Here is a 23,146-nt window from a genome sequence, read left to right as displayed (position 1 = left end):
ATGTGAAACTAAAATGTATGATAATAGCAGCATAAAGTTCAGGAGAGGGAGAATGGATATGTGCTATTGCACACCTCTGCTAGGGGAAGAGATGGAATATTTCTAGAGAGTAGACAGTGGTAGCCTAAAGGTATGTGGTATTAACCCTAACGAAACCTTTCCCCACAGAAAGAGAGAAAATAAATCAAAGAAACATGCCAAATAAAGCAAGTGAGACAAAAAAAAGGAATCAAAATAAAAATACTCAATCCTAGGACAAGGTGGCACATGCCCAAAGTCCAGTGACTCCGGAGAAAAAGGACAACTGCTTGAGTCCAAGAGTTCAGGGCGAGCCTGGATGGCCTGGATGATATAGTGAGATCTTTCTCCCCACCCCTCTGTGTGTGTGTGAATGTGTGTATGTGTGTGTGTGTGAACCCAGGGATGCTGTACCATTGAGCTATATTCCCAGCCATTTTTGTTTTTTACTTTGAAACAGGCTCTCTTTAATTTGGTGAAGCTGGCCTCAAATTTGTGGTCCTCCTTTCCCAAATTGCTAGGATTACATGTTTGTGCCACCTGTCTTTCAAAAAATTCAATCCTAAAGAAAGTTAAAAATAAGCAAATTGAAACAAAGAACAGATAAAACACATAAATCAAAGTGGCAAGACAATAGATTCTAACCCCATTTTACCACTAATCACAATAAATGGAAATGGCTGAACTATTCCTGATCACAGATTAGGCTTTGTCAGATTATATAAAAAAACAAAAAACTGGAAGAAGCCTACTTAAAATAGGTTGACTTTAGGATGCAAAAAAGAGATAGGTCGCTAACACTAATCCAAAGAAAATTGAAACAGTTATGTTAATACCAGGTAAAATGAACATTATAAGAAAGAATTTTAGCAGTAACAGAGTCATTTTATAATGAGAAAGTGTCAATTTATAAGGGATGTATTTAATATTCAACATGTATATGTCTAATGATAGCGCTTCAACATGTACCAAAAAAAGTAAGTTAATTTGATTAATAAATCTGTCATTATAGGGAAGGATTTTGAAAATTGAATAAACAAACCAAAAATCGGTAATAGCAAAGGCAAACTCAACTGCATTATCAACCAAATTGTCCTAATTGACATTTTAGAACACTCTAACCAACAACAACATAATACTTATTACTTCTAAGGGCACACAGAACATTTACCAAATTAGGCCATATTTTAAACCATAAAATAAACCTCAATAGGGGTTATAAGAAAAATCAAATCCTATAAAGAATGTTTTGTGACCATAGTGAATTTACATGTGAAATCCATAACAAAAAGCTATTTGGAAAATCTCCAGACATTGAAAACTAAATAATATACTTAAAACTATGATTAAAGAAAAAAATCAAAACAAAAATTTTAAAATCTATTTTTAAATTGAATGAACATGAAAATAGAACATATTAGACTCTGTGAAATGCAGAACTTTGAGAGGCAAACTGATTGCTGGAAAAGTTTACCTTAGAAAGGAATGGTCTCAAATATATAACCAAAACTTTCATTTTAAGAAATAGAAAACAAGAGGAAATAAAACTCAAAGCAAAGAGAAGAAAATAATAAGACAGATGAAATCAGTGGAATTAGAAAAAGAGAAAAATCAATTGAACAGAAACCTGGCGCTCTGAGTAGATCAATAAAATTGATAAACCAAACTGATAAAGCCAAAGTAGAATGTCAGTATTTTCAATATTAGGAATGAGAAAGGGATATCACTAGAGATTCTATAGGTAGTAAAAAATAATAAGAATTTTTCTGAATTAGTAATTAATTAATGAGATGATAGTGTTACTGTACCATAATTACCAGGCAATCTGCACATGTGTTTTTGTTAGCCTATCTAGAGGTTAAAGTTGGAAAGAGGAATGTGATCCATGACAAGCTACTTTAAATGCCTAAATCAAGTTATGTGTAGCACACTTTCAAACGTAACAACAACAAAAATTGCATACTTCTTGATATTTTGAGGAAGTTTTGTTATGTCCTCTGGGACAAAAAAAAATAAAAGAGATCCTTAAAAGATCCATATCATTTTTAAATGTTTAGTAACAAATGTTAAATGATGATGAATAAAGAAATGTTTTTTAGGTTGATGAGATGAGATGATTATAAGGTCCAGGTTGAATTCATGAAGAAATTGACCGAAGTAGCTCAACATTTATCATGAAATCACTTGGGTTGCAGGCAAATTAATTTTACAATTAGCCAAGGGGAAAACAAATTCTAAACCACTTTTGTGTTCATAAGCTTCTTTCTTGTCATATGATATAGGGAGCAAACAAAAGTGTGCTGACATGCTGTCAGTAAATTGAAGGACTCTCTGAAACTGAAATTTTCACATAAGAATTCTGAGGAATCGCTCATATTGACATTGACTTTCTGAAATAAGACATATTGACATCATATGTTCACCTATTGTTCATACTAGCTGAGGAATCATTTTTCCCAGGGAAATTTAGAGTTTTCCAATAATGTGGATGTAGGTGGATTTCTTCATCCTTAATTCTTATATACATTCAAAAGTCCCAGATCAGCCGAACACTTTTTAAAAGTAGAGTTTTTCTAACACTAACATTTTCTAGTTGAGAAGTCTTTTCTTCCATTTAGATGAAGGAGAAAGGCTCATGGGAGCTCTTTTCTCCTGGAATTCTCTGTTCTTGGTAATAAACTATGTTTTAGTTCAGGACTAGGTGGCTGTTATGATGCTAGGATTTCTCAGAATGAGACAGAAGATATATTTAATCTTACATAGTAACTTGACTTCAAAGAAACTTTGTTTAGCATACAAATATTTACCCTGTCCTAGATTTAGAGGATGCTGGATGAAGAACAGCAGATACACTCTTGAGCTGTTTAATATTACAGCTCACACATTTTGATCTGACAAATAAATATCTTCAAGATACCCAGAAGTGACTTATAAGTAACCGGTACTTTTTGGCTATTCCTTTTCCTTGTCAAATAATTTATTGGCTAGATAATAATTGTGCAATGATCAGTAGTCAAGAAACTTGATATCCAGGGCTGGGGTTGTGGCTCATTGGTGGAGTACTTGCCTTGCATGGGTTCAATTCTCAGCACTGAGTATAGATAAAGGAATAAAATAAAGGTTCATCAACAAGTAAAAAAAAAAAAATTAAAGAAACATGAGGGTGCAGGGCTTGTGGCTCAGTGGTAGAGTGCTTGCCTAGGATGTGCGAGGTGCTGGGTTCAATCCTCAGCACCACAAAAAAATAAATAAATAAAATAAAAGTATTATTTTCAACTATAAAACTTTAAAAAATTAAAGAAACATGATATTCAGGCATTTAAAATGATAGTCCAAGTGGCAAAGGTGGTCTGCTGTGGGCTGTCATGAGTTGATAATTTGATAACCCATTTGATAAGTTGATAACCCATTTCCTGGACTATTTTTTTAATCTTGTTTCTCAGCTTGAGTCACTACATAAAAGTGCTATACAGTGGATGGCTAAATGACAGAAATGCATTTCTCACTGTTCTGGAGGCTAGAAGTTCAAAATCAAGGTGTCACTTGACAATTTTGAATTTGTGGATGGACTCTATCTATATCCTCCCATGACAGAGATGTGAGAGGAGTGTACCATCTCTCTAATTCTTCATTCTAGAGGGGCATTAATCATACTTACGAGGGCTAACTTCTTAAATAACCATGTTTGAAAGAAAATATAATATTTTTTCTTCAGCCATCACAAATTCCCATCTGATGTCCCATAACAATAACAACAACAATAATAATAACAACAAAAAACCCAAAAAGATTAGTTTGAGAAAAGAATACAAAATTAATTTAAAATATAACTTCTATGTGACATGGGCATTTTAGAGATAAAAAGCAATTAGACAGGGATCTATATATTTTGATGCTTAAATTTGTGAAGAAGAAACAGGTGTGTAAAAGTAAAGTTGAATAGAGAGAATAAGATCTAATAAACTGGTGGTGGAGATGGATTTGGCAAGCTCTGTTGTTCAGATTGTTCTTGTTGTCTCTGGGTCTTCAAAGACAAGAAGGATCATTTCCTTAGGAAGAAAGGGCAGGCACCTCAGAAATCACATCCTACTTCAGGTAAGATGAGCTAGCTTTTATGGCCAGTCTCAGGGGAGAAAGGGCAAGAAGAAATTGAGAATGACCTTTTTGCTTCTGTAATTTCTCAAATGCCAAGGTGCCATATCTATGTCCTGAATCTCCTCACCCCAGCTCCAAATTCATCCCACCAGAGATTAGGGTTTCAACATGTGAATTAGGGCGATGTAGACATCCAGGGCACATATTTCATGCTGCTGTGTCTTTGGTGCTGGTAACTACTATTGGTATCCGAAAGAGAGTTGATGAAGAAGCAGAAAGTTACTATTTAATTATCTTTCTCAAGTTCATATCCACTTTGAGTCCAGATCACAATCACAAAAGTGATTTTTTTTTTCTGTGAGTTTTGGAGCACACGGATAAATGGAAGTATGTATGCATGCATATATATAATAAATGTTTAAAGAATAGCCAAGTATTACACAGCTTCAGGCCTACAAAAGCAAGATCAAAGGAATTATTTTATGAATAAATTTAAAAACACATCTCTCATCACCAAAAGGTTTAACTGATTGATTCCAGCTGTCTCATCTTGTGGTTGTAAAGACAAAGCTTAACATAGTAGGAGTCAACATCTACTTTATTTATAAAACGTGTAATAGAAATAGATCTCTGACTTTGTGTCAGGGAACATTTTAGATACTTAATAAATATCAATTTATTCCTCAGAATAATTCAATTTAGGTATTTAATAGGAAAGTGGGCAAAGAGTTAACAAAGTCAACTCTCCTCAAATAAGGAGATAAAGAAGACTTGTAGAGACTAACAAGTTGATATAAGGCAACAGTGAACCAGATCTGTCTAAATTCCAAATCTCAAGTGTTTGACATTATATTCTATTGATATTTGGGCCAATTAGAGCTGGTGTATGCTCTTGAGTTAATTTAGATTAATAGAGGGAAAGATGATATCCTAAATATTTTTAAAGATTTCCCAGGTTAAGTGAAGAGCAGTAGCGCTAGCTTACTGGTAGAGTGCATGCTTAGTGTGCAGGTAGCCACGGATTCAATCTTAAGCAGCAACAAAAAGATCAAGTAGAGTTAATAAGAATCAACCAAACACTTGTGAACATCTTGCCTATGTGCTACTACTTATTAAAAATGTTTTATATCTGAACCTGAATAATTTGTTCAAGTTGATTTTTATAGATCAAGATGAAACAGAATTATTGCTTTAAAAGGGGATCTTTACACAAGTATTTTATGTACTAATTTTATTCACCAATTTACTTTATCCCATTGTGTGGGATAATCTTGTAGTTTTGTAGTTTAATCTTGTATTGATATTACAAATTAGATATTGATCCTTCATACAGTAAAAAATATCAGAGATTAAAATTCAATTTTATTCAGTAGTATAATAGTTTTTTCCAATATGTTGTGTTAAAAAAAAAAAGGTGAATTTTTGAGAGGGGCATTTGGAAAAATATAAAATGTCAACTGTTTTCTAATTCCATATTTGCACCTATAAACTTGATAAAAATTTAGCAATTCAGGTTAATGCCATCCATTTGATTAAAAACTGTGTTTATTAAATCAGATTAAATGTTTGCAGTTTTTGGTAGAATTTTTTTTTTTTTTGCCTGTATCCTCTTCTGTGACATCTGCTGGCAATATCTGGTATTACCGTACTCCATAATTCACCACCTCCAACTGTCCAATTCTTTTCCAGATAATACCAACTTAACTTAAGGAGCTCAGAGAGATCTTTCACCTAAGAAGAGATGTTATGACATGAGAGCTAATCATGGAAGAGGAAAATTAGCACTCCAGAGGCTGAGGAATTTACATTTATCATGTTATGTGTATATATATATATATTTTCATTGTGCTAAAAAGAGAGGTAATACTTCCTTTTTTTTTCTGAAAACCGGAAACTCACTCCATGTGAGAGTATGATGTATGATAATGCTTACTGTTGATGAGTGCCAAATAAACCCTCAGTGACACTGTGTCACTCAAATATTTTCTACAATTTGAGAGTAATGTGATAAAATCGGTACATTAAAGTGAAACTGTGCACGGGTACAGTCTAAATCCATATTAAAAATGAATGAACTATACGTAGATCTCTGCACACATGGGGTCCATGGTTATGAAGCAGAATGCATGAGCAAACTTTTTATATTACCAGGAATCCATTTATCCACAGTCCCATCAGTCAAATTCAGATACTTGTTGCCAACTCTAAGATTTATAGGCTGGAGCTGGTTTTTGAAATTGCTTTGTATTTCCATTTAACAGCCAGGGCAGCAGCATGTTAAAAATTTGCCTTGGTCTCCTTGGAGCCTATTTATAAAGCTAATTTGTCTCCCTGGACATTTTTCCCCCCTCTCTTTCTTTCAAATGCCAGCTCTAGGCTTCTAACCCTTTAAGCCCCCTCCTTTATCTCAAGCAAAATACTGTCATAGACAACGCTGTGGCAGGACAGCAATGATTCCGACAATATAGTCCTCCCGGGCAGCATGCAAACCATCTCGCCTTCTGGCCGGAGATGGATTCACTGCCCTCCCTACAGACACGCAGGCACACACACAGAGCACCGAGAAGTACACATTTACTGTACTGCATGCCGACTGCCTTGAAGAAACTGTAGCTAACCACCTTATTAGTATTCTTGCCTCCACTGTGTCTCACTTGCAGCATCAGAGGGCTGAGCAAAATGCAGTAGAACAGGGACCGACACAGCTCTGGCAATCATCTCAATGCAGGCTGCTGAATGTTGGGGGTGGGGGATGCAGCACATCAAGATTAATAACCTTGCCATAATCCGGGGCACCCTGCAAGCAGACACCTCTGCTGATTGACCCGCTCCTGGCTTGATGCATCTGCTTTGGGGAGAGGGATCCGGAATCCATCTAGTCCTGGCCCCCCCTTGAATCTGGATGTTCTTTTGATCCTCCACAGACCTGGGAAGGTAACAGCGAGCCACACCATCTGCAGCACACAGCAGCTCTTGGAGGTTACTACTGACAGTTTTCATTACACTGGCTTGTTTGAGTGTGTGTGTGTGTATGTGTGTGTGTGTGTGTGTGTGTGCTTGTGAGTGTGGGTGCCTGCTTTTGCGTGAAAGAGAATATGTGAGTGTCCGTGGTGTGTGTGTGTGTGTGTGTGTGTGTGTGTTTGCGTGAAAACCAAAGCAGGTATATCGTGCAGTAGGAGATTTCAACAGCATGAAAATAATCTCTGGGCACTTGGGCTCTCAGTTGTAGCCCCCCCCCCCCCACCTTCCACTACCCCTCCCTTCCTCACTCCCCCTTCTCTTTTTGCCTTTGATGAGTTTTTGGCTTACTTTTTGGCGGAGTCTCTTGGACACGTTTTTGCTGGTGCTGGAAGATCAGATAAATGGAATCTTTGAAAACTGATTATTTTTCTCCTATGTGACTTAAAAAAAAAGAAGAAGAGGAGGAGGAGGAGGAAAAGAAAATAGAGTAGCGCATGACGAGCTAGAGGATTTTAAATTTTCCTGGGTGAACTTTGAGGATTCATCAAGAAGGTAAGTCACGAGACTCTTTAGATCTTAGTCCTTCTTTTCTGTGATGTTTGTGCTTTCCTGTTTGTTTTTGGAAACCCCTATGCAGTTTTTAAGTGCATTTCTAGAGATTACAATGCTCAGAAGAACTCAGTGTGTGGCATTTTGGGGTTATTCTCATGCCAAGGAGATTATTTCCATTTGTATGACCCCCCCCCCCCCACACACACACCTTTTACCATGTTTATCCCTCTCTCATTTATTGGACATTTTCACAGTAAATTCTGAATGTATAAAATCTGGGGGAAAATAATAAGTCCAACCTTCTTCTTCCTTGAAATAAATCTCTAAATTTGAGGGGAAAAAAAAATCAATCAAAAGAGCTGCTGGCAGAGCCTCTGAGGTAGAAGCAAAAGTGAGTGCTCAGAAATCCTGTGGGGGTGGGGTGTGGGGGTGTTATCCGGACTTTTATGATAACTTAATAGTACACCCCCTGTGGCTCCTTTTTTTTCCCCTTGAATAGTTTTATCTGCTCTGGAGAGTAGTGAATGTGTAGAATACAGAAAAGCGGCTTCAACAGATCTTAATTGGAGCAAATGAGAACAAAGTGGAAATTGTTTAGTATTTTGAACCTCACTTTTTTGCACTGATTCTCTTGCTATTGCATCTCATTAACCTTTCTGAATGCAGTGTCCCTTGATTAAGACTAGTGTCTGTCGATTTGGAACATCCTCTCACCCTACGCTGTCCTTAGAGAAGGAAGTGTGGTTGCAAATTGTTCTTAATTGTCTATTCTGGGCTGTAAAAGCAAGTGGTATCAGAAATTCAGGTGACTTTAGTCAAATGGCTTGCCTAACTCGGTCTCTTTGGTGTTTCCTGGTGGTTAGCCGGGACTTCATTCTTTTCCCATTTCCTTCAAGTTGAAATGCAGATAATGTTTTGCCTGTCGTGATTCTGAGATTATTTAATTAAAGCAAAATACCATTTCATTGTGATAACATCTGTGTTCTTGTGTCTGTGTGGTTTTTTTTTCCCTTTCCTTATCTCTGCATTGGAATCACTTAGCTTCTCCCAAGAAGTGAGAATAACTTATAAATAGCTTTCTAAAATACTCAAACCCCAAGTGGAAGCAATGGAACCTTAGTCTTCCTCAGGGCATATGAATGGTTTGTCCTAAGAGAAATGGCGATATTTCATGGAATGATAGCCCACTCCAACTGTTCTTGTGAACATATTCATGGAGACGATGACAGGTATGTTAACTAGGTAGAGGAGGGCATTCCTAGGTGATTCTTTCCAAGTGTTGACATCTATATTTAGATAGGAAGAAGGTGAAAATTGTAATATGAGAAATTTATTCAGAGATGATTGAATGGTTTAAAGATTTATGAGATCATCCAAGTTGAGAGATGACAGATAACATACTCAAAACAAGGGAATAACCAAAACAAGAAAAAAAAATAAAAAAGGAAAAACAACTTAGATGAGATTATACTCTGGAATTAACATGGGCTATCCTTCCTTTAATCTAATGATCTTTGCCTAATGATATTAGGAAAGCAACTAAAGAATGGCAACTGCTAAAAAGACATCCCACCCCAACTCAGCTCTATGACTGACTCTTACTCCCTACAGTTCTCCTGATTTAACTAACAACAACAACAACAAAAAATGCGGGGGGAGGTGGGACTCTCTCTGAGGTCTTATGAAATATTTCTGATTAAGATATTTTAATCTGGGTTATTTATCATAAATTCTATTTACATTTCTCTTATTAAGAAAGGAGGGATTTTGTTTACTTGCTTGTTTCACTTTTAAGTGATTGAACATTAAAGAAAACACAAATAAATTATGATTTTCTTTGTGGAGAAAACAGCCATGATACATGAAGCCAGAAGGTGATGCTAATTACATAAATAGGAAACAAAGTTTACTGTATAAGGAAAGAAAAGCCCCTAATGCTCCATGTGCTGATGGGTCATGTCAGGGTATCTGAAACCCCTAGATGTTGTGGGGCAATTGTCATTCCTTAATTGGTCAGCTCTTTATTTTTTTCTCTGCAGTTTTTGATAACTAGCCCCACGTAGAGGACAGTATTTTAGGTCATCTATTTTGTCTCAGATCTGCTCTGAATAAAAAGAAGCCCTTTGAAAATGCCATTCTGAAAGTTGGCAAATTAGTACCTCTTTTCATTGAGGCTATTGAATTTTGACTGTTCCTCCCCCACCCCTTCACATTCTCACCCAGTAGGAGTATATTTAGACTTGTGGTGTTGGCAAAAATTAATTGCAAAGATTATTCTCAACACCATCTCAAAAAAAAAAAAAGATAACATTGGCTTTTGTGTATTTGAGATTTAATAATTGTAATGAGTGAATCTTCTAGCAACAGCAACTCTTTATCACTTATTTCAGGCTAATAATAGAATCGGAGTACAAGCCAACTTGGGATTTTCTGATTATAGTTCATGCAATGTGCAAAGCAACTCCCCTGTATCTCAAGGTTTCTGATGGTGTTTGCACAACTGTAACTTTGCATCTTTATTTGCAGCTCAGTTCAGAGCAATGGTAAATAGCTTTTGATCAGACCTGGTCCCAGATCCATGGCTATCTTTCTTTTGTCTTTTTTGAGCTCTGTTTGGTGGTAAAGAGTGTTTTGAAGTTCACTGGGGTTGGTTTTCTTGCTTAAAAGAAATTCAGAAAAGAAAGGTCCAAGTGGTAGTAGAGAACTTCTGTTTTAGTTGAGAAGACATGTTAGATGTGCTGATGAAGAAGTTGAAGTTCCCCAGAACAAATACATGCCAGGTTATATTTTTAAAGGAATAAATTGGTACAAGGTTGCTTTGAGTTTATTGTGGAGAATAAAGGAAATTCTAATTTCTTCTCTATTTAGTTCCAGTCGGTTGGCAAGCCTTTCTCTGGGTTTGTGCTCAAGTCAACCAACCAGTCCCAACATTCTCCAGTGTGTTTCTATGTTTTTAAGACCCAGGGCACTTAACACATGAATAGCTCTTTCCCTCTATAACAAACAGGGCTGACAGCTGGAAAGTCAGCTACTGAGAACCTTTAAAAGAAGCCAGAAAGTTTGCTTAGTAAGTTCAAGAGCAGAAAGGGGCTCTGGGAGCTCTGGCCCTGGAGGTAGGTGAGGATCAGGTGGACTTAACTTGAAGTTTTGATTGCTGAGTCATTTCAACAGCCTAGTGGTGTGTATTAGCTCCATGAAGAATTGAGCTAGTGCTGGCATTGGGGTGAGGATTAACAGGCTGAAATAAACTGTCTACAGCAGAAAGTGCATATACTAGGGATGAAGGAAATATGCACTCTGAGGACAGATGCTTTGTGTGGTCTTGGTGTTGGTCTGTCACTTAAAACAAATTCTTGGGTTCCTCCAATAAGTCACAAAAGAAAGGATGATTAATTTATATATGAATAGGGCAGGGCTTTGCAATAGAATAATTCAACTCATTCAATCATCTGCAATGCAATTTGGGACCACTAAGCTGTCACAGCTAAGGTGGGAGAATGGTGGAGTTTGGGTTATAATCCGGAGAAGGAAAACTGGATTGAGAACCAGATGTCAGTCAAGTACTGACAGTGCTACTTAGAGATTATCAAGTCACTTAAAGACTCTGAACCCTGACTTTCTCCAATATACTTTGGAAGTAAACATTCTTAACTCATAATGTTGTCATGCAGGTTATGAAAAAATGTTGTAGAATGAAATGATCAGTAATTATACACTGCCTTAGGAATGTAAAGTGTTATAGTAATGCTGACTTCACATATACTTCAATACAATATAAAGTGATTTCTCTGATATGACTTCAAATTAAATTCATTAAATAGACTTGGTCTTTTCTTCATGATCAGTGATGAGTATTTTTATTGTGGGAGTTTGGCTGTTTTCCCAAGTATATTGATTATGCCTCTTCTTAGTAATTTCAATGTGCATTCTTAGTAAGCTGTTTGTATGCATGTTTATATGAAGTATATGATCATATGGGGAAATGTGCATATGTAAGTAATTGGCCAGTCTCTACGAGGTATAACTTCAGATTCTTGAGGAATGAAACATGTGTAATGACTTGAATCCATTGTCACTGGCAGCATAGAAAGGACAGGGAAAAGATAAGAAACCTGCCTCTCACCTGTCTTTTTCTATGAGATACAAAAACTTTAGTCCACAATGAAGCTGTTGATTAGAATTTAAGTTAAAGTTGGAAATTGTATAAATATGATATTTATTTATAATAATGACACAAGTTGTAATGACAATTATTCTGAGACGAATTCAGGAAACAAACCAGAGTTAGTAGGGTGAATTGAAGATGGTAATAGCAGGAGAATGTGGTAAGGAACACTGGTTTTGGAGGTGGACGTACTTGGAACCACATAATCTCTTGGAGTCTCAGTAATCTAATCTGTAAAACAGCAGCAGTCACTCATAAGAGCTTCTGTGATAAATTAATAAAAGATTGCGCATAATCTGCTTGGTAAATCCTTTGCGTACCATTGGAACTCTATAGGTAGTCCATGTCTACTCTTTCACCCCTCTTAATCTGGTTTCATAATTAGAAAGACCTATGTAATTCAGTGTATTTATATCTTTATGCAGGTAGGCAAAATCCCCAAGCATAATCTGAGAGCTAATTAAACTGGAGACAGAAAGCTCTGGTTCTATGAGTGAGCTCTCTTTGTGTAACTGGGTTTTATCAGACCCTTTCTCAGAGCAGCCTAAGCAGGCTTTCCAGATGTCACTGTACTTATGCTTACAACTTTCTAAATGATACTGAATATAAGTAACGAGAATAATGTGCATCCATCCATATGTGGTTGCAGAAACACAATTCAAATGTCAGCAAGTGGTGTTAACATTGCTCTTTATCTAACATCTCGTTTTGTTCACAGACAATGAAGGATGCCTATTTATTAAACATCTACCAGGTACAGATGCTGTGACATTGCTGTGGGAAGTATAGAAAGATTCTTCCTGCTCATGTCTCTTTGCCACAATTTCTGAAATTTGGACTGGGCATTCTGCAATCTCCAAGGCTGCCCCCCTGGAATTTTGACGTGATAGTTATACAGAATTAAGAATCCTCAGCCAGAATCTGACCCATGTGGGGGCTGTGTCATTTGTGTGACCTTTATTTAGTTCAAGAACATATTGCAAAAGATGTAAAAAGCCTTGTTCCTATTAATGTAGCTGAGCTGAGCTGTCGGTGATGAGGCCAATTCTGCTCTGCTAACTCTGCACGGCTGGTACCACTTGACCCAGGTATTTCTGTTCTGCAGAGTCAGCCTTTCCCTGTGCATGAAGGGAGCAGGAGCAGGATTGTGTCCTTCAGATTGTGGATTCTTCCTATCTTTATAGTGAATGGATGAAGTCTACTTCATGACTGGCTGGGAAGGAAGACCAGATTCACACTCACTGCATTTTAAAGCCCCATTCTATAAAATCCAATCCCAGGATAGTAAGAAAGGGAAGAAAGATGTCCATTAACCAAAATAACAAAAACAAGTCCATTGGTTCTACCATAGCCTTGAGCATCAGAATTTGTGGTTGGTGGCTCTGCATGGAATTAAGGAAACTCTCTTTGTATCATCCTATAGATTAAATTGCTATCATACATGGAGGTAATGTAATAAATCATAATTATCTTAGTCAACAAATGTATTATATATGCCAGGCACTGTGCTAGGTAGCTTAGGTTATTTACTTTTATTATTCATAAAAAAATAGTAAGGTGAATTATTGTTTTCATATTATAAATGAGGCAAAAAAGAGATTTATTTCTTTGCCACAAATTCTGGCTCACACTAAAGCTCAAGTCTATTCTTTTATACTATTGTTTCTTTCCTTCTTCTGTTTTTTCTTTCTTTTTTTAGGTAGTAAACCCAATGTTTCTTCACACAGGTTCCTAAATGTACACAGTCCTGAGCAAGCCTTCTCTAAATGCCAATCAAATAATCTTGTTGTCATAAGAGACCCCACTTTATCAGGGGAGATGTGCAATCATAGTGTCCCCAAGGGGTCTGTGAAGTGTTCCTCCCTGAATCAACTGGTCCCTAATCTAGTACATCATCAATGCCATATTTGTATAGTATTTAGCAGAATCCATAGCTTGGGCAGATTTCTATTTCAATTTGATGATTAACAAAATCTTATTGAAATATTTGATGTCAAGTAGGATATTGTACTGCAGTTACAAGGCTCAGAACAAAGTAAGGACATAAAGATCTTTGTAACATTAATTAGCAGGTGGCAGTGGGGAGCATTTGTAGAATACACTTTATGGGTAGTAACCCTTAATATGCATCTCTATTCTTTCGTTATATAACTTGGGCCAGTTAATTTTATACTGCTATTTTCATATCTTACCTTATGGGGTTGTTGTTAAAAGATTAAGAAAAAGAACACTCACAAAATACTTACAATAGAGGTTATAATGCTGGTGTGCAATAAGAGTTACCTCATTATAATGAAAATTATGTTTATTTGTAATGATTAGTAATATTAATTATGATAATAATCATAATCTCAATTAATGTTCTATTCCTTTGGAGGTGATAAACATTGTTATATCATATGAATGAACAGAAAAGTGAATGTTTTTATCTGTCCAGTCATAAAAATATGAAAGAGAGGAAGAAAATTATCTTCTAGCAATATTGATGTCAGTGGGGAATATGTTGATGGAAAAAGAGTGATTTGGTGCAGAGCATGCAAGGAGATTGAGAAAGAGAACTGGTTCAGAATTTCATGAGCTGAGGCATGCTTTCTAAAATCAGGGCCTAAAATGTTGGGAGTCTGGAAATGTAACTCATTGCTTTGTCACAAACAGGAGAAAAGGTCACATTGAAAGCTTTCTTGATAAAAAGAAGATCTGTCAATCTCCCTTTGCCTTAATACTGTCAAAGAAAATTTTAATTTTACCCTTTTTCTCATCCCAGAAAAAGTTATCTAGCATTTGTATATCCATAGACACTCATTTATATTTTTACTCTTATGGATAATTTAGCTTTTTCTTTGTGTGTATGTGGTAGTGAGGGTGCAACCAATAGAGCATTTTAAATATTTGTTGGTAAACTATTCAATGATGAGGGATTTCAAATCTTTTTTTTTTTTTACTTGTATACTTCAGTTTTAGGTGACAAGTTACAGAAACGAGGACCAAGTAAACACAAAGGTGTAGAGAGTAGTTTTCAACAATATGTTTGGAATTTAAACCTGTGACCACACATACCTATAACCTAGTAGGTATTTGATATAGAAGTGTTTTAATAAGAAAGATTTTTCTACATCTATTGAGAAAATGTTTGAATAACAAGGTAAAAAAATACATGACATTTTGGATCATTCTAATAAAGGCAAACTCTTTCCTGAAAACCTAAACAAAACAAAACAAAACAAAAAAACAACAAGCAAATGATTAGTTACACAGTAGACAAGTTTGCTAACTTTTGACTGTTGGAGATGTTTGTTGTGCATAGTGATAATGAACTTTCTGAATATATATATATAAACACAGGAAAATACTCAACTTTCATCTAAAGAAAAGTCACATGTGACTTTTGGTCAGGATATTTCATTTACCAAGGGACCTGTAATATTATTAAGCATGAGGCATCTTATCCATCAGCCTGTTCTGATTCTAGTGCATAAGATAAGAGCATATTCAAAAATAGTTTTAAAATTTTGAGTGTGCTGCTGGCTGCCAACACTTTTATGAGGGAGGGGCTATCCATTTCAGGAATGGCTGAGTTTTTCCTGTGCTCCCCTCTGGCTGACACTCACTCCTATAATCTTTTTTTCCTTGACCCTTTCTGCCTTACTGCATGACTCTCCTGGATGTGTCTTTGCTACTTCAAGTTTGATTTCCATTTCTTCCATCACTATAGGCATGACTGCATTTCTCCCCCAAGCTTTGTTTACATAGATTTCTGTTCTCTCTCCGTGGTACGTACCTTTCTTCCAAGACTCACTTGATGTATTTTAAACTAAACAAACACAAACTCCATTCCTAGCCCTGAATCTCAGAACTATGCTACAGATCTAGGTCAAGATCATTTTTATATAAGCAAATCAGAATTCTCAATGAATGTTCTGGTGGCGAATAGTACATTTTTTTTTTCTGTGATCATTTCATAGATGCATTTATTCAATGTATGATTATTAAGAACATTGTGGGTTCAAAATTATGTTACAGTTATGGTATAGAACACAAATATATAAGCAGTATTATTTCCCCCTCAAATACATTAATACATTATTGTTGGCATTATATTGATAAGGAAAAATTAACTTGCTTACCAACTGAGGCAGCCCAGGATTTTTCAGACCACACCATAATGGAGTCCATACAGGAAATCCAGAGAAGGAAGTTATCATGAGAAGTATATAATTGGGAAGTTTAAGGAAGGCAGGACAACTTGGAGTTGGTCCTAAATATATAATTCAAAGTAATAATATCTCTAACAAGGAAACAAAATCAGAAATATGCATATATCAGTGTGAATAGAATAATGAAATACATCAAAAAATAGATGAAGGGTAAAAGTGAAGATATGGGTTGGGGTCTTGTAGAGTGTCTTGGAAAAAAAATTTAAAAGTAAGCACGTGTATCGTGCTCTGATATTCCAGTTGAGGAGATAAGAATGTCACAGATGTGGGGTTGGGGATATAGCTCAGTTGGTAAAGTGCTTGCCTTGTATGAATAAGGCCCTGGGTTCATTCCCCAGCACCACACACACACACACACACACACACAAAAGGCATATCACATATGTATAAAGCAGGTGTCACTTTCTTAGGATTCAGATGAGGAAACTGAACTGCATGTGACTTGTGATTTGCTCAAGGTACTGCATCACTACTAGAAGTGCAGAACATCTGCTTGGTTGCATCTGTCTACAGAGACCAGGTGCTCTGATTCCTCCAGTTTGAAACTTCAACCTGCCTAAGATTTAAAGTCATTCATTGTATTCTCTATTTTTTCTCTGTTGCTTTTTACATTTTTCTATGATTTCACAGGTAAAATTGTCTTCTGCATTGCTATGTCTATTTTTCTAAAATAATTTTTCTGGATTTCTTTTCTCTTCTACCAATTATTGTTGAAACAGACCTTGGAAGCCAAGAAGCAAAGACTCATCTCTCTAGTGACCTTCGTTCCTCTTCCTCTTTAAGCTTCTAGCATGTCCCTTTCCTATATTCTGGAAGGGGCACAAGTGTCATGACCTGATGGTCTATTGAAGAAACAGATGATCCCAACATCTCTAATGATGTGTCCTAGAGGTAAATGTGTCTAAGAACTGATGGCTCAGAGTGAAATGGCACTTCACTCAACCTTGAAAAATAGATAGAAAGGTTATTCTCTGACTTTTAAGCATTCAGTTTTGAGTTCTAAGAAAGGTGAGAGACCCCTTTTCTGCTTCAAGTGGATGCCAGCTTCTGTTTCTCCCAAGTTAGAAGGATGACAGTTCCACAAAAATAAATTTAGAAAATTTACTAAGTAGTTTCATAGGGTGATTTTTTTTCTTAGATTCCCCTCCCCCCACTAGATTTAAGGTCTGGAACTAAGCTAAGCATTCAGGAAAAGAGTGGAAAGGCATTTTAAAATTAATCAGCTCTAATTTTGACCATGCCACATACTTGATGAGGCAAAGGAATTTTTTGTCCCCCAAGAAGAAATGACTCAGATGGAATTTTTGGTCCTTGCGATCTCTCTCTGTGAGTCCAGTGCAGAAATCACTTGTCAGGATTCTGTTAAATAACACTTTGACCCTCCTCCTTGTTGAGAGCTGACATATGAGGTTCAGAAACAAATAAAGGGTCGATTCTTCCTATTCCTATTACTTCCCATGGTGGTTAGTGATTTGAGCAGCCAAATATGAAGAAACTGCTTTCATCATCTTTTCCTAAACCCCCTTACAGAGTGGAAGCCACAGAATGTGCAAAAAATATCAATATCTGCACCAACACCTCCTGTCTGACACTTACTCAGACTATTCTAGGATCAGCTGACCTGTTAGGACATCTTATACTTTTAGTTTACTACCCCAGCTCCAACTTTTCCCTCATCTACCTCAGGCCCTCTTCCCTTCTCTTTCGACATTTTTGAACCACTTCAAATATCATACATGGCTCTGGTCTCAGTTCTGCTTGCTCAGTTTTAAGTAGCTGAGAGCTCCAGATTAGATGCATTCTGTTTCCAAAGGTGGCTTCTTGCCTTCTTGCTGGAAGGGAGGAATACATACCGTCTTTGCATAATGAACTCCAAGTCTTCCCAGTCTGCAAACACCAGTTATATATTTGAAGACTATCTCAATTCTCTGTCATTAGATGTAGGCAACTTTTAAAAACGAATTTCTATCTGCTACATCAGAATCAGGATAGCAAGGAAAAAATATGTCTTGTACTTTATACTCATTATCAAAAACTTCATCCTTTCCTCTAGAAAAACTATGAAGTAGATATTAATACAAAATTTAAAGCATGGCAGATTTAAACTCAGAGGTTAAATAAATGGCCAAGATAACATAAAATATGTCTGAATAAGTCAAGAACCTGTGTTTGGAAATTGTATAAAATGTCTTGTAAGTCCTTAAAAATAGGCAATTCCTTTCTTCACAAGGGAATACACAGGCTTTTGTATGGATATGCAAGAAAAAACTATGTAAACTTTAAAGTTCCATTCAAATGTTAATTTTTGTTATTTTCTATGCTAAAATTATTTATGGATGATAGCTCATATATTTATGTATCCCAGTTTAACAAATAGCTGATAAGGGGCAATCATTTCTCAATTTTAAAGCAGAAATATTGTGGATGCTTATGAAATAGAGCTCTAAAAACAGATGTGTGCAGCAGCCTGGTTTGTGTGCCTGGTGAAACACAGTAGAACCTGACTAAATTACACTAATGAGTTGGAGACCCATTACAAATTATCACATTTGCCCAATTAGCGAAGGGGCAACCTAGAGAAAAAAAAAAGATTATTAAGCAAGCCAGCTGATATGAAGGAAAGATAAAACTTCAAGTACACCTAGAGGATGTTAGCAAACACACATTCACATGCACGCACACTCATGCACACACACCCCTATAAGTGAAGTTGCTACATAACATGAAATACACTAATATTTGTATGATGTGCACACAAACACACACACACACACCACGCACACACACACAGATTGTTCAGTTTTTTTTTTTCTTACAAGAGACTGTAATGAATAAAGTTCATTTTTTTGTGATTCTAAGCACACTATTTTATGTTTCCACTAATCATATTTTTATGTCAGTGTTGCAATATTATTGTGTGCCACTTTGTGATGCTCATTTTAATTAAATTTTATTATTTTCTTTGAGGGTTGCCCTGCCATTACAAGCACATCAATAGGTATAATCACCGTGGGATCTTGTCAGTTACAGTACTTTTATCTACAAACTTGCTCTTAGAAGTTTTTTACACATATTCTCAGGAGGCAGTGTGCCTTTTCCCCAAATTCTCCCAATGAACTTAGTTTAAGGACAAAAATAAAGGTAAATTATTTCCCAACTTCCATGAGATTCTAAAATCTCATATTTTTAGGACTTAAAGAACCATATACATTTCAAATAATTAAGTATGGCTTATTATTTATGCAGCTTTAATAGCTTCAAAATAAATATTCAAATTTATAATTGGAAATAAGACAACTGCTGAGCCACATATTTATTTCTACTTTTAAATATGTATTCTATGGTGATGACAAGAATGCAAATAACTCTTACTTGATTCTTAATATAGTATAATGTCTAGTTTGTGTCGCGACCCCTTGCCCGCAAGGAAGACGCAACTCAGGAATCTTCTTTCAGCAGTTTATTCAGGCCCTTGATATTTCTTCTTCTCTCTCGGATGCCCCTCCCAGCCTTAATAAAGCATCTCAAGCCCCAATGCGAAGCTGCCACGTGGAGCTTTCTCATAGGGTGGTGAAAAACCATGCGCCAACTCTCCCAAATAAGGAGTTGTTTGTCACAGACCACAGCGGAGCCAGCGCCATCTTGTAATGGCGACCATAGTCTGCAGAAACGGCAGAAGCGGCTCACCACAAGTTTGCAGATTAAGAAACTGAGGCCGAGAGAGTGTAAGCAAATTGTCAAAACCAATATAGCTAATAACTGTTAGAGCTAGGATTTGAGAAGGTACAGGTCCTGTTTCAAAAACACTTACAGTCTACCTTACATACAGTCACATCATAGGATCCTTTATATTGAAAATAATGTCTTTCATATCCAGACCTTTGACATAATTTAAGGCCAGTGGCCTAATCTCCTACTCGATTTTCTCTATTTCTCCTGGATAATGGGTTTTTAAATCAGATATTCAACATAACATCATTTTACCTTTAGTTTTGTGGCCTCAGAATTCCTTCTCACTTTGTACCTAAGGACTTCATTTGTTAAATTTAAAGCAGATGGTCTTTTGGTGCATACAGCCTAGCAAAATTGTTGCTAAATTGTTGCCGTCTTCTTGGCAAGGAGACCATATCTGTCCTTCATCTCAGCTCTTTGTTGGGTTCCTTTTGAAAATTTGTAGTATTTTATGTATCTGCTAATTGTCTTGTATTTCTCTGTCTACATTATTAGATGTTAAGATCAATAGGAGCAGAGATCATTTCATCTGGTGTTTAGTCAGTGCCTGAAATAAAATGGATCTACTCTCCATACCTGTTTCATTGTTTAATAAGTAAGTTACATTTCTATTTAGATCAAAAGGTAAAATGAATATAAGCTTCAAGCAAAGCACCTTCTACATGTTATCTGCATGTAATCTTTTTTTCTTTTCTCACCCAGTTCCTATATTATATCTTACAGGTTGTGAGCTCCTCCAAGACCAGTACTGTATATACTACTGTAATGCTCTTTCATCCCCAGGTCCAGCATAAGCTCTTGCACCAAAAATCAGGGGATTTTGTCATTAAGCAAATACAATTAATGAATGGATGAGGATAATCTTAACAAACAGGCATTGCATAGGACAAAACCCTTCTAGGGATCATGAGTTAGAAAAGTCAATAAAGGGCCATAGAGGTGACTGACAAATGGCTTAAAAGCTCTGAGGAGGCACAAACTGTGCTTTCTTATTTTGCTCCTCAGTCTCTATCGAATCCTGGGTTCAGAGTACAGATTCTGAATTGGATGGTCATGTTCTTATGCATGTGTGTTATAGAGAAGGAAGATAGCAAAACTTTGGATATAATATTGGAAAAGGTAAAGGACACCAAGATTTCAGAGAGCCTAGCCTGTATAATTAATTAGTTTGTACCTCATCTTTTCTGTAGTAATTGACCTTTGAATAATTTTATTATACCTGCAGAGATGAGTTGACTTCAGGATGCTGAAATAGCATGGGGGTGAGAGAGTTTGTTGTTAGATCCCCCAAAATCCAATCTCTAATGGCATTTATTTTCAGAAGCCCAGGTACTTTTATTTGCTAGTGTGTTGCATTTACTTACAACATCTTTTCTGTCAAAAATGGAAATGGGTTGAATATTTTAGGTCAGAATGGAGAGACTAACTGAAAAGACTTGCAGATGGCATGGTTCCTTGCATCTGTTCATATCAGATTTGGGGATTTATCGGATTTATTGGATTATCAAATTGAAGCCCTTCACACGAAAAGTATTGGTGATTGTATCTTTTGCTTGCTTAGATGCCATTGAAATCTCATTTCAAAGGTTAAAGGTATGAGTTTTAGGGAGTCTTGAAGGGTGAGCATAGTTTTCCATTCAGCTTATAGGAAACATTGGTATGAGTCATTTGGAGCTATATAGTGGTCTGCAAGGAAAGATGATTGGAGAAGTCAAATTTTATGCCCTGAATTCATCTGGCTTAGCTTCAGAAGTAGAAGCTAGTGTTGTAAAATAGGCTCTCTGTGATGATTATGGACACATAAAATTTCTGCACATCAAGCAGTAGAAGCTAGTGACTCATTTCTGTAAAAGATCCTCTGCTTTTTCTAACCAAGTTCATAGTTGTTATGGCCATTCTGGGATTTTAACAAGAATTTGTTTATTCAAACAGCTTCTCTGTGGATGGATCTACCTCTTCACGAACAAGATCTGACACTGTGATATTGAGACACATTGCACAAGAACCAAACATGATAAGATGTGTGTATTGTTTGGGCGTCAGAGGACTATTTTCAAAAATGAGTAGCATTACTTGAGGTTTGCTTCAGAATTTTGGCTGTCCTTCACAGCAGATATCAAGGTCTGGCATGGATTCTCAGAGGTGCAGCCTAAACTCTGGGACTCTTGCCTCTTTGACATCAGTTTTCTTCCTTGTTCCTCCTCAGCCTTCCCAGAAATTCCAATTTTATTTCTGAATGTCTATCAAAATGATGGGAAAACTAGAGAAACTGAACAAATAATAATGATACAGGAATAAATAACATGGTGCAATTTCAGGCATCTTTTCAAGGGTCTGTCCATCTAACCAAATTGCTACAAAATGTATCTAACATATTTTCAAAAAAGCAAAATATATTTGTATTCAGAGAAGAAACGTCTTATGTCATATCTTTGGGAAATGTCCCATGCTATTTTTTCTTTTATAGAAATATATAAAAATTAGTATTTGAAGAATTCAAGAAGTCTTGTATTGAACAATCATGTTTAATTTAATTTAATGCAGTTTTCCCAAATTTATTTGACAATGGAATGTTGTTTTCATGGAACATCTGTTAACATTTAGCAAATTAATAGTGCCCTATGAAACTCATTTGGGAAACTGTGACCTACATAATAATTCTACTATGTATTTATTGACAAATATACATGTGGCTCTTAGGCAAATATACAAGGATAAAATATTATCTTATGACATAAGTTTCTCAGGAATATGTGCTTCAGGTATCTACCCATTTTAAATAATATATAAGTAATACACATAAACCACTGAATGCTTGATTCTTGGAAGATACTTGAGTGTTAACCTTTATTAAATTCAGCAAATTCATCCTGAGAAACCCATATCTTATTATATCAGTATGGATCAACTATTTCTCTTTAGTAATGGAATAAGAGACCTGCTGGAGTCTAAAAATTTTTCTCCAAGCCTGAGAGAATTGTACTCTGGGATATCTATGTGTCAATTCTCTTTAATTGCTAATGCTTTACGTAGTAACAGTAGTGTATCTCCATAAACCAGTACTAGAATAACATTTTAATATTGTTCTAATATGGAATTTTGTCTTGCATGGACAAACAATTGTGTGCAATAATATCTTTTTAGAATTGCAGCATTATCTTTAGTCACATAACCTTTTTATTACTTTTAACGATTGTGATTGCAATAGGGCAGTGTCAATAGAGAGGTCTAAGCGAAAATCCAGGGGCTGGGACCTTGTGGACTTTTAATTTCCACTCAGTCTTTCAGATGTTGGCTGCTTCTCTGGCAGATGGGGCCAACCTCTCTCCATTGCTGAGGTTGGCTGAGAGGATTCACTGATTTATAAAATGCAGGGTAACTGTGAAATGCATTCAGATACTGCTTCTTT

The 23,146-nt window shown here is 36.1% G+C and overlaps 1 protein-coding gene across 10 annotated transcripts in view; it reads left to right on the top strand.

The window, feature by feature from the left end:
* The first annotated feature begins 6,639 nt into the window (after nucleotides 1–6,639).
* The window catches only part of Lrrc4c (leucine rich repeat containing 4C), a 1,168,074-nt gene continuing 1,151,567 nt past the window's right edge, over nucleotides 6,640–23,146 (top strand). For 8 of the 10 annotated variants that reach the window (XM_058583392.1, XM_058583380.1, XM_058583395.1 and 5 more), the window contains exon 1: nucleotides 6,640–7,626. The gene's annotated coding sequence lies outside the window, so the exon portion shown is untranslated. The remainder of the gene's footprint in view (nucleotides 7,627–23,146) is intronic. The other 2 variants (XM_058583394.1, XM_058583385.1) reach the window with 1 other exon arrangement.

Source organism: Marmota monax, unplaced genomic scaffold (genome assembly GCF_021218885.2).
Source record: "Marmota monax isolate L192 unplaced genomic scaffold, Marmota_monax_Labrador192_F-V1.1 WCK01_AAM20220418_F8-fsc00047, whole genome shotgun sequence".
In the NCBI taxonomy this organism is placed as follows: domain Eukaryota; kingdom Metazoa; phylum Chordata; class Mammalia; order Rodentia; family Sciuridae; genus Marmota; species Marmota monax.
Note: the sequence above shows the minus strand (reverse complement) of the source record. Positions and strands in the feature narration are given on the sequence as shown.